This window comes from Podarcis melisellensis, assembly GCF_964234715.1.
Source record: "Podarcis melisellensis genome assembly, chromosome: 7".
NCBI classification, from domain to species: domain Eukaryota; kingdom Metazoa; phylum Chordata; class Lepidosauria; order Squamata; family Lacertidae; genus Podarcis; species Podarcis melisellensis.
The window spans coordinates 6,087,021-6,101,939 of NC_138539.1; the positions used below are offsets into that span (position 1 = coordinate 6,087,021).

At 47.5% G+C, this 14,919-nt stretch overlaps 1 protein-coding gene and 1 long non-coding RNA gene across 4 annotated transcripts in view; one reads left to right on the top strand and one right to left on the bottom strand.

Annotated features, from left to right (window-relative positions):
* Positions 1 to 5,051: 5,051 nt before the first annotated feature.
* Positions 5,052 to 7,614, bottom strand: LOC309374336. The gene is made up of 2 exons (XR_014170534.1): positions 6,238 to 7,614; positions 5,052 to 6,203 (listed from the first exon to the last, which is right to left on the bottom strand). It is a non-coding gene; the product is annotated as an uncharacterized lncRNA (long non-coding RNA).
* Positions 7,615 to 14,585: 6,971 nt separating this feature from the next.
* The window catches only part of GPR20 (G protein-coupled receptor 20), a 31,379-nt gene continuing 31,045 nt past the window's right edge, over positions 14,586 to 14,919 (top strand). For all 3 annotated transcript variants that reach the window (XM_081918946.1, XM_081918945.1, XM_081918947.1), the window contains exon 1: positions 14,586 to 14,723. The gene's annotated coding sequence lies outside the window, so the exon portion shown is untranslated. The remainder of the gene's footprint in view (positions 14,724 to 14,919) is intronic.

The following is a 14,919-nucleotide window of genomic DNA, read 5'->3' on the forward strand; positions in this document are numbered from 1 at the left end:
TTCAGGTAGACAAAAATGTGTAAACAAAAACAAAAAAAGTTTGGCAGAGATGACGAGCAGAATCCGAAACCAGGGAAGAGAAATGGCGGAGGAAGATTGGGAAAAAATTAAGGACTATTTAAAGAAATATAGCAAAATTAATGAATGTTAAAATGACGTTGGATTAGAAAATAAGTGGTTAGTAGCGGCAATGGTTAATTTAAAGAAAATAAGTAATATTAAAATTAAGCTAAAAGTAAGGGAAGGATTTGCTGAAAATAAATTAGAAATTGGAATACAGAATGGGGAGGTACGAGGAAGTCGGGAAAGTAAGTCACAAGAAATTAAGATTTTAACTTATATGTGTTTTTTGGTTTTTTTATGCTTTACATTGTGTTTTGTTTGTTACTGTGTTGTTTTGTTGTGATAAAAATTTGTTGAAACTTTAATAAGAATTTTATTTAAAAAAACCAAAAATCTCATGCCACAGAAAATGAAAAAATTGTTCCCCAGTGTTATATTTCTCTAAATTGCAGTTGGGTTAGTTAACATTCAACAGAATGAGCTGGGTAAAGCCTTCCACACGTGTGACAATTATCCGCCCCCGCCCCCCAGTTGCTACTAAGCATTAGACCTGAAGCTACAGGAAGTAGAGGGATAATGAGGACAAGCAGGGCATTAATTTAAAATTATACTATGGAAACTTTGTCAGCCAGAGAGTCAAATCCAGAACTGGCCCCTTTTCTAACACCCACATGTCTTTCACCTGATCAGCAAAGGCTTATCTCCTGTTTTTGGCACTGTTATCCTCTGATCGTTGCACTTCCAGATGTCAGGACTGTGATCCCCACCAGTCTTAGTTGTTGTTGTTGTTGTTTAGTCGTGTCCAGCTCTTCGTGACCCCCTGGACCAGAGCACGCCAGGCACTCCTGTCTTCCACTGCCTCCCGCAGTTTGGTCAAACTCATGCTGGTAGCTTCGAAGACACTATCCAACCATCTCATCCTCTGTCGTCCCCTTCTCCTTGTGCCCTCCATCTTTCCCAACATCAAGGTCTTTTCCAGGGAGTCTTCTCTTCTCATGAGGTGGCCAAAGTATTGGAGTCTCAGCTTCAGGATCTGTCCTTCCAGTGAGCACTCAGGGCTGATTTCCTTCAGAATGGATAGGTTTGATTTTCTTGCAGTCCATGGGACTCTCAAGAGTCTCCTCCAGCACCAGAATTCAAAAGCATCAATTCTTCGGCGATCAGCCTTCTTTATGGTCCAGCTCTTACTTCCATACATCACTACTGGGAAAACCATAGCTTTAACTATATGGACCTTTGCTGGCAAGGGGATATCTCTCTGCTTTTTAAGTTGCTGTCTAGGTTTGTCATTGCTTTTCTCCCAAGAAGCAGGCATCTTTTAATTTCGTAGCTGCTGTCACCATCTGCAGTGATCATGGAGCCCAAGAAAGTAAAATCTCTCACTGCCTCCATTTCTTCCCCTTCTATTTGCCAGGAGGTGATGGGACCAGTGTCCATGATCTTCGTTTTTTTGATGTCGAGCTTCAAACCATATTTTGCGCTCTCTCTTTCACCCTCATTAAAAGGTTCTTTAATTCCTCCTCACTTTCTGCCATCAAGGTTGTGTCATCTGCATATCTGAGGTTGTTGACATTTCTTCTGGCAATTCTTCTGGGATTCATCTAGCCCAGCTTTTTGCATGATGAATTCTGCATATAAGTTAAATTAGCAGGGAGACAATATCCAGCCTTGTCGTACACCTTTCCCAATTCCTGTGAATGGCGAGGGAGTAGGAGAGTTCTAATGCAACAACATATGGAGGTTTTGAATCCGCTAACCCATCAACTGACCCAGTGCCACATACAGGCCATATTTGACCTTAGAAGATCATCATCACAATGGGAGGAATTGATGCAAGTGCCTATTTAAAGATCTGAAGAAGAGAACAGCTTTTGGCACCATCAGCCTAGGTCTTAATGCCTCCTAAGATACCTGGAATGTCACCTATTGACCCTGACGGCTGCAGTTTCTCCTGCTGCGTTCTGCCCAATGCAGAGCAAAGGCCGCCCCTTAAATGTTGTTGGGACACGATCCAGGCCAATCCAGAGCACACGTCAGCCTTGTTCATTTCAATGGAAACATGAACTATGCGGTTAACTCACTCCCACTGGAAGGAGTGTGGCTTAAACAGTGATTTAGTGCTATCTGAATGGTGCCCCAACTGCTTAATCATCCCGGTCTCCTCGCCTCTGCCAACTTTCCGTGCGGGAGTGCTGAATCCTCTTGATGGATGGGGGTTCGGAGCCCGTTTGAAAATGCTTTGTAAAGCCTTTTCGAAAGAGGAGAGCCTTCTTCCAAACCCAAGTCCCGGCAGTTGGCTGGCTCGTTTTCTACACTTGTAAAAAGCGATGGAAGTTCCACAGGGAGCGGCCGCCAAGACCACATCACACCAGTCCTGATAGACCTATATTGGCTCCCAGGGCATTTCCAAGCACAATTCAAAGTGTTGGTGCTGACTTTTAAAGCCGTGTGTCATGGTCCGGTTCATGGGTGATCGAAGTCCCGGCAGGGGACGTCAGGACCGGGGCAAGATGGTGGGGTGGGAGCAGAAATGGGAGTCCAGAAGCCAGGAGCCAGGAAGCCAGGAGTCCGAGGGTCAGAGAGCCGGGAGTCAAGAAGCCAAGGGTCCAAGGGTCAGAGAACCAAGAGTCAAGAAGCCAAGGGTCCAAGGGTCAGAGAACCAAGAGTCAAGAAGCCAAGGGTCCGAGGGTCAGAGAGCCAAGAGTCAAGAAGCCAAGGGTCCGAGGGTCAGGGAGCAAGGAGTCAAGAAGCCAAGGGTTCGAGGGTCAGGGTGTAACCTTATTTCATTTCCCGTGCCGCTGCCAAGGGATCGAAGGAGACAAGAAGCACCAGGGTGTGGTTCCACAGAGAAAATGATTTATTAGCTTTCTGCGCAGAGACGGTCAGTGGAATAGCTTCCAAAAACTGGCCGCTCCCTTCAAGGGAGCAAGGAGTCACGAAGTCAGGGGTCCGAGGATCAAGAAGCAAGGAGTCAGGGTAGGGAATGTGTTGCTGTGGCAAAGAGCCGAAGGGGAATGCTGACCTTATATCCCTTCCTGGCTCTTGCCACCAGGTGCTGTAAGTTACCAAGCGGCCTCACCTGTGAGGCCGCACCTGGCCTCTCCAGAACAAACTTAGGAAGGCCCCAGTCCTGCAGAGTCTGATTGGCCACATGGCCTGGTTCCTGCACGCACACCTGACACCCTGAACACAGGGCTGTCTTAAGCATATGTGGCGCCAGGGTGCAAAGATCCACCTAGTGCCCCTCCCCGGTTGCCCAGTCCTAGGTGCGTAGGAGAGTGGAGCCAGCCGGCCGCCTCAGCATCTCACTGGCTCGGTCTCCCCCGAACTTGCGGCACTCTGACCGACCGACGGGCTTTTCCCCGGACTCAACTCTCGGGCCCCAGACTCTTGGCCTGGCGCCCCTGAGAGCCCAATGCCTGGGTGCCCTGCAGCCTAATGCCTATGGGTAAGATGGCCCTGCCTGAACAGCCTCAGCCCAGTATAGCTGAAGGAGCGTCTCCACCCCCATCATTCTGCCTGGACACTGAGGTCCAGCACCGAGGACCTTCTGGCGGTTCCCTCACTGCGAGAAGTGAGGCTACAGGGAACCAGGCAGAGGGCCTTCTTGGTGATGGCACACACCCTACGGAACGCCATCCCATCAGATGTCAAGGAAATAAACAACTATCTGACTTTTAGAAGACATCTGAAGGCAGCCCTGTTTAGAGAAGTTTTTTAATGTTTGACTTTTTATCGTGTTTTTAATATTCTGTTGGGAGCTGCCTAGAGAGGCTAGGGAGGCCCAGCCAGGTGGGCGGGGTATAAGTAATAAATTATTATTATTATTATTATTATTATTATTATTATTATTATTATTATTATTTATCATCATCATCATCACAGTCCTCAGGATGGCCAAATAAATACAGTGGTGAAGCCTTTTCAGTCTTTGTTGGCCATGCTTCGGCCCTCCGGTGTAGGTGCACACTGCCACCAGCAGGTAGCGGTGTAGTCCACAACGGGGTAATTCAGTAAAGTCCACGACAAGATCTTCCATAGGTGCCGTTCTACTGTGCTGAATCCCTGGGGGAGCCAGTGGTCCGGCTCTGGGATTATTCTTTTGACACAGCAGGCATTTCCTGGAGATCTGGGCTGCCAGTTGGTAGAGGTGGGCTGTATAGAAGCATTTCTCCAGCTGCTTGGTTGTAGCATCTGGTCCTATGTGGGTTGAATCATGGTATCTCTGAGTAATCTGCCGAGAAAGGGACTCTGGAATCCATATCCTGTCATCAGGGGTAAGGTACCATCCTTCTTTGGACAATGTCAGCTCCTGAGCATCTGCAGTGTCCCTTTCCTGCTTCGTGTAAGCTGGCATGTCAGTGGTGCTTAAAATTTCTTCTGGGACCAGTGCTCCAATAACCGAGGCGGGGGCCAGTTCTTGGGCTGCTTCCTTGGCCACTCTGTCTGCCAATCGGTTTCCTCTGGCCACTTCTCCTGGTCCAGTCTTGTGTCCATAACAATGGATAACTGCCACTGCATCGGGCTCCCATACAGCATCCAGAAGGTTCAATAAAGCTTGTGGGTGGGCCACCTGGCTTCCTCTGGAGGTAAGCAAACCTCTTTCTTTCCATAAGGCTCCATGGGCATGTAAAGTCAGGAATGCATACTTAAAATCTGTATAAATGTTTATCTTCTGTCCCTTTGCCAGGCTCAGGGCTCTGGTGACTTGGAATTTTTAACGCGGATGTAGTAGTAGCATCTGACATTTCCTCATTTTAGCCTGGGAGAGGAAATAGGTGCCTTTCGGCAGATGGCACGCTGATTCTTTCCTAAGCGGCCTCGCCCTCCTCTTCTTCTAACGGTGGACCTCCCGTCTTCAGGGCCATCAACTTCTTTGCCTGGTACTTCTTTTTCTTCTGGGTCTCTTTTCCTCTCTGATTATAAGTGGTTTGGGCTATTTTCTAACATCCATTTCAGGGTGTGGCCCATCTGGATTTTTCGGCAAATATCGGGCGCTGCCTGGGCTACAAAAGCAGTTTTTATGATAGGGGCATTGGCAGCCTCATCTGGGTCCACAGGAGTATACTGGCGGTAGGCTTCCTTCAGCCTCTTTAAGTAGGCTCCAGGGGCCTCCTCTGTTCCTTGTACTATTTCTCTGGCCTCCACGAAGTTGGTGAGTTTTCTGGCTGCCCTCCTCATGCCATTTAAGACATTCTGGCAATAAATGGTGAGAGTATTTTGCCCTTCAGTGATCTGATAATCCCAATTCAGTGTATTTTCAGGATATCCTGCTGCAACAGCTTGATCTCCTGCCCCCTGCGCTCTCATGTGTGCTCGGACTTCAGCATGAATTTGCCTAGCCTCTTCTGTAGTTAGCAGGGCATCCATCAAATATTACACATCATAAAAAGTGGGGTTGTATGTTTTAAAAAAATTCCCTCAAACAGCTTAATGATTTTGGCAGGGTTTTCCTCAAATGAAGGGTTTTTGGTTCCTCCAATTACAAACATCTGCACTAGAGAAGGGACATGTTGAACTGTATGAGTTCTATTGGGCACCACCCCATCAGGTCCCGCGGGGGCCAGAGGGTCATACACTCTATGGAGAGGCATCACTCTGGCCGCGCCCTTCTCCTGTGCTTTATGTGCCCTATGGAGGGTCACTCTTTTCACTGCTTTCCCCACTCTTTTGTCCACGGGATTGGGGCTGGGCCATCTGTTCCCTGTGGCGGGGGTGGTGCCAGGGCTGTTGCCGGGGCATAAGGCGGTGGGGGCATTAAAACTTTATCTTCTTCCTTCTCTGAATCCTGGAGGACTGGGGGGTTGTCCTCCTGTTTTCCTGACTGAGCAGATACTGCTGCCTGAGACCTTTTGGCAGCATGACTTCAGCCAGGAGGGGGGGGTTCTTTTCCATATTGGTCTTCCATGTGGAAATGTAGGGGATTTGATCAGGGTGGACATTCAAAATGTTCTGATATAATGGATTAATGAGTTGCAAATCAAGGGTCCCAGTGGACGGCCAATTTGTTATTTTGGGGTGGGCCAATCTAATTTACACAATGTCCTCGTCCTCCCCTCTCATTAGCTTGAATCCCCAAAAGCATTTCAAAGGGGTACTTTTACTTTGGCCAGAACCCATTTCTTCCAGATCCTTCGCTACTATTCACAGTAAAAATTCTCTCACACTTCACACACAACAGACCTACAATTGCTCGGCCAAGGGGACACTAAGCCCTGGCCCACACTTGACAATTCAGTCACTGGAGTATCTTGACATGCAACATACAACATACAAAACACACCAATATAATTTCAACATGTAACACACTAAACACACCAAAATAACTTCAGCATGCAATACACAAAACACACCAAAATAACTTCAGCACGCAATACACAAAACACACCAAAATAACTTAATTTCAACATGTCACATGCTACAGTTTGTCAGAAAATGCACAACCCTACAATCGCTCGGCCAAGGGGACACTAAGCCTTGGCCCTCATTCAACAATTCATCCACTGGAGTATCTGACACACAACATGTCAACAAAACACTCAATTCCCTCTGCCCCATTCCCTTTCCCAAACCTTTACCAATTCCTTTCCTGGTGGCATTCTTACTGCCGGGCACTCTACTGCCAACTACCAGGTGAGGCTGATCAGGCCTCTGGCCCTTTCCCTCGGGCCCCTAGCCCTTTCCCTCGGGCCCCTAGCCCTTTCCTTCGGGCTTACCTTTCTCCGCTGCGGACCTGTCCCCTCGGCGCCGTTCTGTCCTCTTGTTCTCCCTCAACTAGATGTCTCCGCTCCAGGACGGTGTGGCAATCTCCCCCTACAAACTGGCAGGGTGTGCACCGGAAATGCGAACGCCGATTGGAGCTGTTCACCTTGGTTGAGCCTGGCCCTCCGGTCCGTATTTGGGGAGGGGGCTGATCCCGGCACGAGCCCCCAAAGAAATGAAGCCTTTTTTACCTAGGGATCCATTAGCCACGCCATCCCCTGGACCTCGGAGGGAACAAAAGTACCAGGAAAGCAAAATCTTCTTTGGAGAAAAAGAGTTTATTGAGATCTGAGCACAGAGTCAAGGTCTGTACTCAGAGACAGCCTGCTAGTTAGTTCCTAGAAATACTGGCTGTAAAGCAAGACACTTCAGCAGACTTTCTTATACCCCCAGACTTCCCCAATCGGCTAGCAAATATTGCTTGCTTAACACATTTTATTGCTTGCTAAACATTCCTGTCTTTCTGCTAAGCCAAGCACTCCCTCCCACCTCCTTGTACACGTGTCTTCTTTTGCTAGCTAAGCATTCCCTTCGTATCTCTTCTTATTCTTGCATTACTAAGCAGAAGTAAAGTAGGAAACATCTTGCTAGTGGTTTTCTCGGTTAACAGCAGTTTTCTGGCTAGGCAGGAAGCGACCTTCTGACCTGTAGCTAGCATCAGCAGTTTCAAGTAGCTGGTTAGGCAGAAAACGACCTCCTGACCTGTCTGATTTAGACTTTTGCAAACAACTGCAATTTTGGGCTGTTTTGACCATCCTAGCAGAGTGCAGGAATTTACTATGTGTAGATAATATTAATGATTAACCGTTCCCCTCTCCCTTCAGTGGTACCTCGGGTTACATACGCTTCAGGTTACATATGCTTCAGGTTATACACACTGCTAACCCAGAAATAGTGCTTCAGGTTAAGAACTTTGCTTCAGGATAAGTACAGAAATCGTGCTCCGGCGGCGCGGCGGCAGCAGGAGGCCCCATTAGCTAAAGTGGTGCTTCAGGTTAATAACAGTTTCAGGTTAAGAAGGGACCTCTGGAACGAATTAAGTACTTAACCCGAGGTACCACTGTATATCATTCCCATGCTGCCAGGGTGGAAACTACTCCATAATCGTCCTTATCATTTCTGAAGTCCGCTTGACACAGTTCAAGTACATTATCTTGGTCACAACAGCCATGTAAGAAAGGCCTGCAGATACGCACTGTGAGCTCAGGAGAATATTGGCTTGCGCAGAGCCACCGAAGGACTTTGAGATTTGAACCTGGAACCGTGCAGGGGGCATAGGACACCATAGCTCCAGCATATGCATGTTTAGACAGCTCGGTGGTTTTAGACAGCACTCTCAAGGATGTGCAACATCCAAGACTGCCGCTCGAGTAGATCTATGTTGTGTCTCATCAGAAAGATCGTTTGTTTAAAGTTTTAGGTGGCAGCCTTTGCCCCAAGTTCCATTGTTAAATTATCTCCACTTCATCTCATTATTATTCTTTCTCCGCCACATTCCCAAGAGGGGACTCGCTGCTACCATTCTTTTCCAAATAATCAACTTAAAAATAGCCATTGGATCCTCTATATATAGCAAAAGGCCAGAGCAGTCTCAGTTCATCTGCATTTTTCTCAGTCTTACCAAAAAGAGACACGCCCCACCAAGGGAAGTGATTTTTGGCCCTTGGCCGTGCCTGGATCACAGGTCTAAGAACTGCACAAGTCTCTCAAGACTTGCAAGAATGAGCAATGCTGTTGGATCATTGGCTGACACATGCCAACCACATTTAGGGTAAAACTGCAGTGTGTTACAGAGGCTGTAATACTGGCCATTGAGCCCCTCTAGAATGGATGAGGAGAGATATTGTTGTTTCGTTTTGTTTGTTTTGTTTTGTTTTGTTTTGTGTTTCGCTTCGCTTCGCTTCTTTTTTTTTTTGGGTATTGTATATTTTGTGCTTCCATTCTGTATTTTTATGTTCTGAACCGCCCAGCGATCTTTGGATGAAGGGTAGTACAGTGGTACCTTGGTTTACAACCATAATCTGTTCCGGAGGTCCGTTTGTAAACCAAAACAGGTTGTAACCCAAGGCGTGTTTTCGCCAATGGGGCCTCCCCAAAAAATTCATTCGTAATCCCCCTAAAAAATGGGTTGTAATCCAAAAAAAGGTTGCAAAACGGGACATGCACTTCTGGGTTTGACGTGTTTGTAATCCAAAACGTATGCAAACCAAGACATAAGCAAACCAAGGTATCACTGTATACAAATATAAATAAATAAATAATAGTGGAATTGTAATGAAAGCAGGATTACATATAACCACTCCAATACCATCATGAGCACAAATCATCATGCACGCGGAATAAAAATGATATCTGGAGGGGGGTGGGGTGATTTTTGATTTGTTTGGAGTCAGCATTTTATTGGCCACAACAAGAAGTGTATAAATAATTTGGACCCTGGAAAATTCTCTCTCTTTCCCCCACCATTCTTAGAAAAATATTCTGGAGGCATTGAAAGCTTCATTTCAGGAGCTGACGATGGCCAGACAAGAGTGGGAGCGAGGGGGGAAATCTGCTTAAAAATAACCAAAGGTCACTATGAAGAAAAGAATTAAACTGCCTTTGAAACATAAAGCTGCTGTAATAACATTTTTGGCAGAGCGCAATAAACTCAAATGTTTTAGGTTTAAGATGGCAAAACACAAAGGGGTGCAATTCATCACAGAAAAAGCTTAAAGCAAAGAAAAGGATTACATAGTAGTGGTCTCCTTATTTCATTTTGTCTTGTTTTTTAACCCTGTGGATGAAATTGCAACAGCAGACTTGTTTGAGCATTTTAGGCAATATTTAGCAAGTTTCACTGCAAGCAAATCCCCGGACAAAAGTTGAAGCAGAGAAATACACACATATTAGGGGGCTGCTGCCGCCCCCCACTCAACTTGCCGACCCCTTGGCTAAAGCTCACCCCAACCCCTTTCACAGAGCGCTTTGCCAAACTGCTCTCTGAAGCTGGGGCGAACGAAGGCTAACTGAAACCTGGGGCGGGGCAAACCGCCGGTTGCGCACACGTTGTACCGCTACGTACGACACATGCATAGCGTCACTACGTAGGGCGCATGTGCAGCGTCACTACATACAGCGCATGCGTGAGACATCGTGCATGCGTTGTACGTAGTGGTTTGCCGGCGCTGCCGCCCAGGCGCCATACGTATGGTGGTGGGAACCTCTGCTCGCAGCTGTAGTGGTAACAGAGGGATCCCACTGCCGTCCGTCTGGCGCTCGGGCAGTGCCGGCGGCAAACCACTATGTGCAGCACATGTACGGCGCTGCTACATACAGCTCTTGCATGCAACACCGCGCATGCGTTGTATGTAGCGGTTTGCCAGTGGCGGCGCCCGAGCACCGTACGGACGGTGGTGGGATCCTCCACATGTGGCAGTGGCACGGTGGCTGCTTGCGGCGCATCGGCCAGGGGTGGCGGGGCAAGCACCCTGCGGGGTGCCTTCTTGTCACCCCCCAGACATGGCACCCAGGGCAAACCGCCCCCACACACCCCTTGCGACGCCACTGCCCTGAAGCACCTCCTACTCTCCTTTAAACTAGGGTTACCAGACGTCCCCGGATTTGCAAATCTGTCCCTGGACAAATTCCGTCCCCGGAATGTCCCCGGAATGTCCCCGGATTTGCAAATCTGTCACCGGGAAACATGGCAGCGGCAGCCTCAGCTGTTGTGACCAAGATAATGTACTTGAACTGTGTCGAGCGGACTTCAGAAATGATAAGGACGATTATGGAGTAGTTTTCACCCTGGCAGCATGGGAATGATATATAGTGGTACCTCGGGTTAAGTACTTAATTCGTTCCGGAGGTCTGTTCTTAACCTGAAACTGTTCTTAACCTGAAGCACCACTTTAGCTAATGGGGCCTACTGCTGCTGCCGCACAATTTCTTTTCTCATCCTGAAGCAAAGTTCTTACCCCGAGGTAATATTTCTGGGTTAGTGGAGTCTGTAACCTAAAGTGTATGTAACCCGAGGTACCACTGTATTATGTGTCTTGTGTGCAGCAGATCATATGGGGACTTCCAGTGAGGAAAAGTGGTGGGTGCCACGGCAGCGAGCAGCTCCAGAAGCCAGCCATAGCCAATTGCGCTACCAGGTTGGCTCTGGGCTGCTGACTCCCACTGCCACTGCAGAAGGGGAACTGGGGACGTCTGATGGTACAGATCCCCTGCCCCCCTCCCCCTTTGTTTTGACTGATGGGGGAGGCTCAGGAGTTGCGGGTGGCTGACCGTTGCCCAATTTTTTAAAAACTTTGCGAATTTATGTTTCACAGGGTGCAAAAGAAGGGCTTTGCCCCTTTATACAATATGCATGTGTGCTTGTGCCCAGAGTCATTTGCCTCACTGTCCCCGCTACTACTCCCTGTTGCTATTCAGCTTTTTTTTAAAAAAAGTGTCTCCGGATTCATTCAAGAAAATCTAGTAACCATACTTTAAATGGCTCCCTTTGCCTGCCAGCCCCCCGGCCCCCAGACTGTTGCTTCCTTCCCTGCCTTCACAAATATTGCTGCTTTGAGCTTCCTCCAAGGAAAGGTGGAGTATAAATTAAATAACTAATAGTCAAGAATTAGGAACTGTTCTTCTTCATTCTTTGAAACTCCCATCGATAAGGAGCTAGGTAAAAGGGTAAGTCCAGTCAAAGGCGACTATGGGATTGCGGCGCTCATCTCACTATTTATTTATTTATTTATTTATTTATTTATTTATTTAAGGTTTACGCCTTTCAATAAGTTTACAGTCATTTTAACATTTCAAAACTTGACTTCCTTCCCCCCTCTTTCTCCGGCTCCTTAAATTTATTTTTAATATTTTCTGCATATCCAAATTAACTTAATTTGTTCTTTCATTCATCGACTTTAAATATATATACGCTTACGAAACTGCAGGTTGTTACAATAATCCTGTTCTTATCTGTTGACTATTTGTTTGTAAATATTCAATAAACCATTCCCATTATTTTATAAAAAGTTTGTTGTCTTGGATTCTTATTTTCCCAGTAAGTTTTACCATTTCTGCATATTCCATGAGTTTTTGCATCCATTCTTCTTTTGCTGGGACTTCCTTCGTCCCATTTTCGGGCAAGCAACATTCTTGTCGCTGTAGTAGCATACATGAATAAGTTTCTGTACAGTTTGGGTAGTTCTGTCCCTGTAATTCCCATCTCGCTTTTCAGGCCGAGAGAGCTGGCATTTGTCCACAGACAGCTTTCTGGGTCATGCGGCCAGCATGACGAAACCGCTTCTGGCACAATGGAACACCATGACGGAAACCAGAGCGCACAGAAACACCATTTACCTTCCCTCCGCAGTGGTACCTATTTATCTACTTATGCTGGTGTGCTTTCGAACTGTTGGGTTGGCAGGAGCTAGGACAGAGTAACGGGAGCTCACCGCGCTGTGGGGATTCAAACCGCCGACCTTCCGATCGGCAAGCCCAAGAAGCTCCGCGGTTTAGACCACAGCACCACCCGCTAAAAGGAGAACAGTATGGCAAATGAGATGACTGCAGCCTGTTCCTGGACTTCGTCACTGTTGCAAATTAATCCTTTCTGGTGACTAGCAAGAAACATATCCTACATTCCAGATTGCCATGCCATTATATATAGTTTGTGTAATAAAGAGAGAGAAAAGAGATCTAAATAAGTGGCTGTAAATTGGAGCACAGTTGAAAGATAATGGGGCTGTTTCCAGGTGCGGGGGTGCCTCCATCAAAAAGCCATGCAAAGAAAAATCTCAGATTTAGCAGCAGTCGGCTTCCCTCTCCTGGACCAAGGTACGGCCTCTCTGCCCCTCAGCTGATGAGCAGTGAGGTCCCCCCTTATTCCAATCAAAGGAGCAATTGGAAACTCACTTTAAAATATCACCGGACACCACTACATTTGAGACTAAAGGCCTCATGAGCTTCATTGGGACCCCTGGCAGGTCAGGTCTGGCCAGCTAGATGTTCCCTACAGATGAGAAGAAAGAAACCTCTCTACCCTCTTTCTTGGCAATATTCATTACTGCTTAACCATTAAAGCAGTGGGCATAAAACACTCGTTAGAAAAATACGGCCGGTGCTCATGATTTCGCTTACCTAAGGAGGATGCCCCACTGAATTCAGTGGGCCTTGCTTCTGACTGTGTAGACACGGTTAGGATTGCAGCCTCATGATTCTTCAACATTAACTTCGATGGACTGGACATGTTGTGTGGATGCCTGATGATAGTCTTCCAAAGCAACTACTCTACAGTGGTACCTCTGGTTGTGAACAGCATCCATTCCGGAGGCCCGTTCGCAACATGAAAAGCCCACAACCTGAAGCGCCGTATCTGCGCAGGTGCGCAATGTGATTTGGCACTTGTGCGCATGTGTGAAGCACGGTTTAGCTCACCTGCGCATGTGTGAGCGGCGAAACCCGGAAGTAACCCTTTCTGGTATTTCCGGGTCGCTGCGGGACACAACCTGAAAAAACATAACATGAAGCAATTGTAACATGAGGTATGACTGTATTCTGAACTTAAAAATGGAAAGCATAATGCTGGTGGTCAACAAAAGAGATTTAAAGAATGTCTCAAGGCAAATCTTTTAAAATGTAGTATAAACACCAACAACTGGGAAACACTTGCCTGCGAGTGCTCCAATTTGAGAACAGCCTTTACCATGGGCTTTGAAGACACTTGAACTCAGGTTGCAAGCGAGAAACGTGCTAAGAGGAAGGCAGGCTTGGCAAACCCTCACCGTGATCAACTGCCGCCCAGAAACCAATGTCCCCACTGTGGAAGGACGTGTGGATCCAGAATTGGCCTCCACATTCACTTACGGAAGGCACACGGATGGCGCTGTGGGTTAAACCAGAGCCTAGGACTTGCCGATCAGAAGGTCAGCAGTTCAAATCCCCACGATGGGGTGAGCTCCCGTTGTTTGTTCCCTGCTCCTGCCAACCTAGCAGTTCGAAAGCACGTCAAAGTGCAAGTAGATAAATAGGTACCACTCCAGCGGGAAGGTAAACGGCATTTCTGTGTGCTGCTCTGGTTCGCCAGAAGCGGCTTAGTCATGCTGGCCACATGACCCGGAAGCTGTACGCCGGCTGCCTCGGCCAATAAGCGAGATGAGTGCCGCAACCCCAGAGTCGATCATGACTGGACCTAATGATCAGGGGTCCCTTTACCTTTATCCACTTACAGACTCATTGTTAAAACCATGTTTATGGAAGTCAACCTTACTCGGCTACGAGGGATCGCCAAAGAAGATGACGATTGCAGCCTCAGGCATTCCCTCTGCCCCATAAAAACTAAAAATACCCAAAGGTGTTAGCCTTTCCTCATAAGGAAGCTATCCTGATCATTTGGGTTGGCCATTCCTCTGCCATTTCCGGGACTACGCTCTCCATATTTTCTGACGCGGTGCATTTTTCAGATGCGTTGCCACAAAAAGGGCCTGCTAACGGCACAAAGCTGTTACTGTGCTAAAACTAAGCAGGTCCCTGGCTAATCAGGGCCTGGAATCTGCCCAAGGAGCCCACTCTAAGCTGCTCCCGACTTCCCTGCAGAACAGGGCACAGGATAAATAAATAAAAACCCTTTGCATGAGAGATTAGACATGCTGCTTTCTGGAAATGCCCCCACATGGCCGAACGTCTCTCCCAGTCGTAAAGGCGGTTCTGCAGCAGGCAAATTTATTCCTCCCTCCCTTCCTTTTGCCAAAGTTTTTTTGGACGCTAGAAAAAGGACTCTGACGTCAATGTCAAAGTAAACCAAAGGAGTCTGGCTGCGGCGGCGGCATTGAGTTAGCACTCTGGAGTAACAGGGGACTGCTGCCGGGCTGACTCAGGGATCTGGAAGCAAGAGCGGAGCTTTCTCCATCAAGTTGAGTAGACAGGTAAGGACTGCGATCTTCTCTGGATAGTATGTGGGGAGCTGGGTTTGCAAGAGGGAAAAGAGAGAGAGAGATTAGTGGCTGCACCAGAAAACTTGTTTATTGAGTGTTTGTGCTGATTTGCTTGCTTTCGTGGTGCTTCCATTCTACGGAGCATTTGTTGTGATTTGTTGGTGGGCAGGTGGCAAGGGCGAGAGGC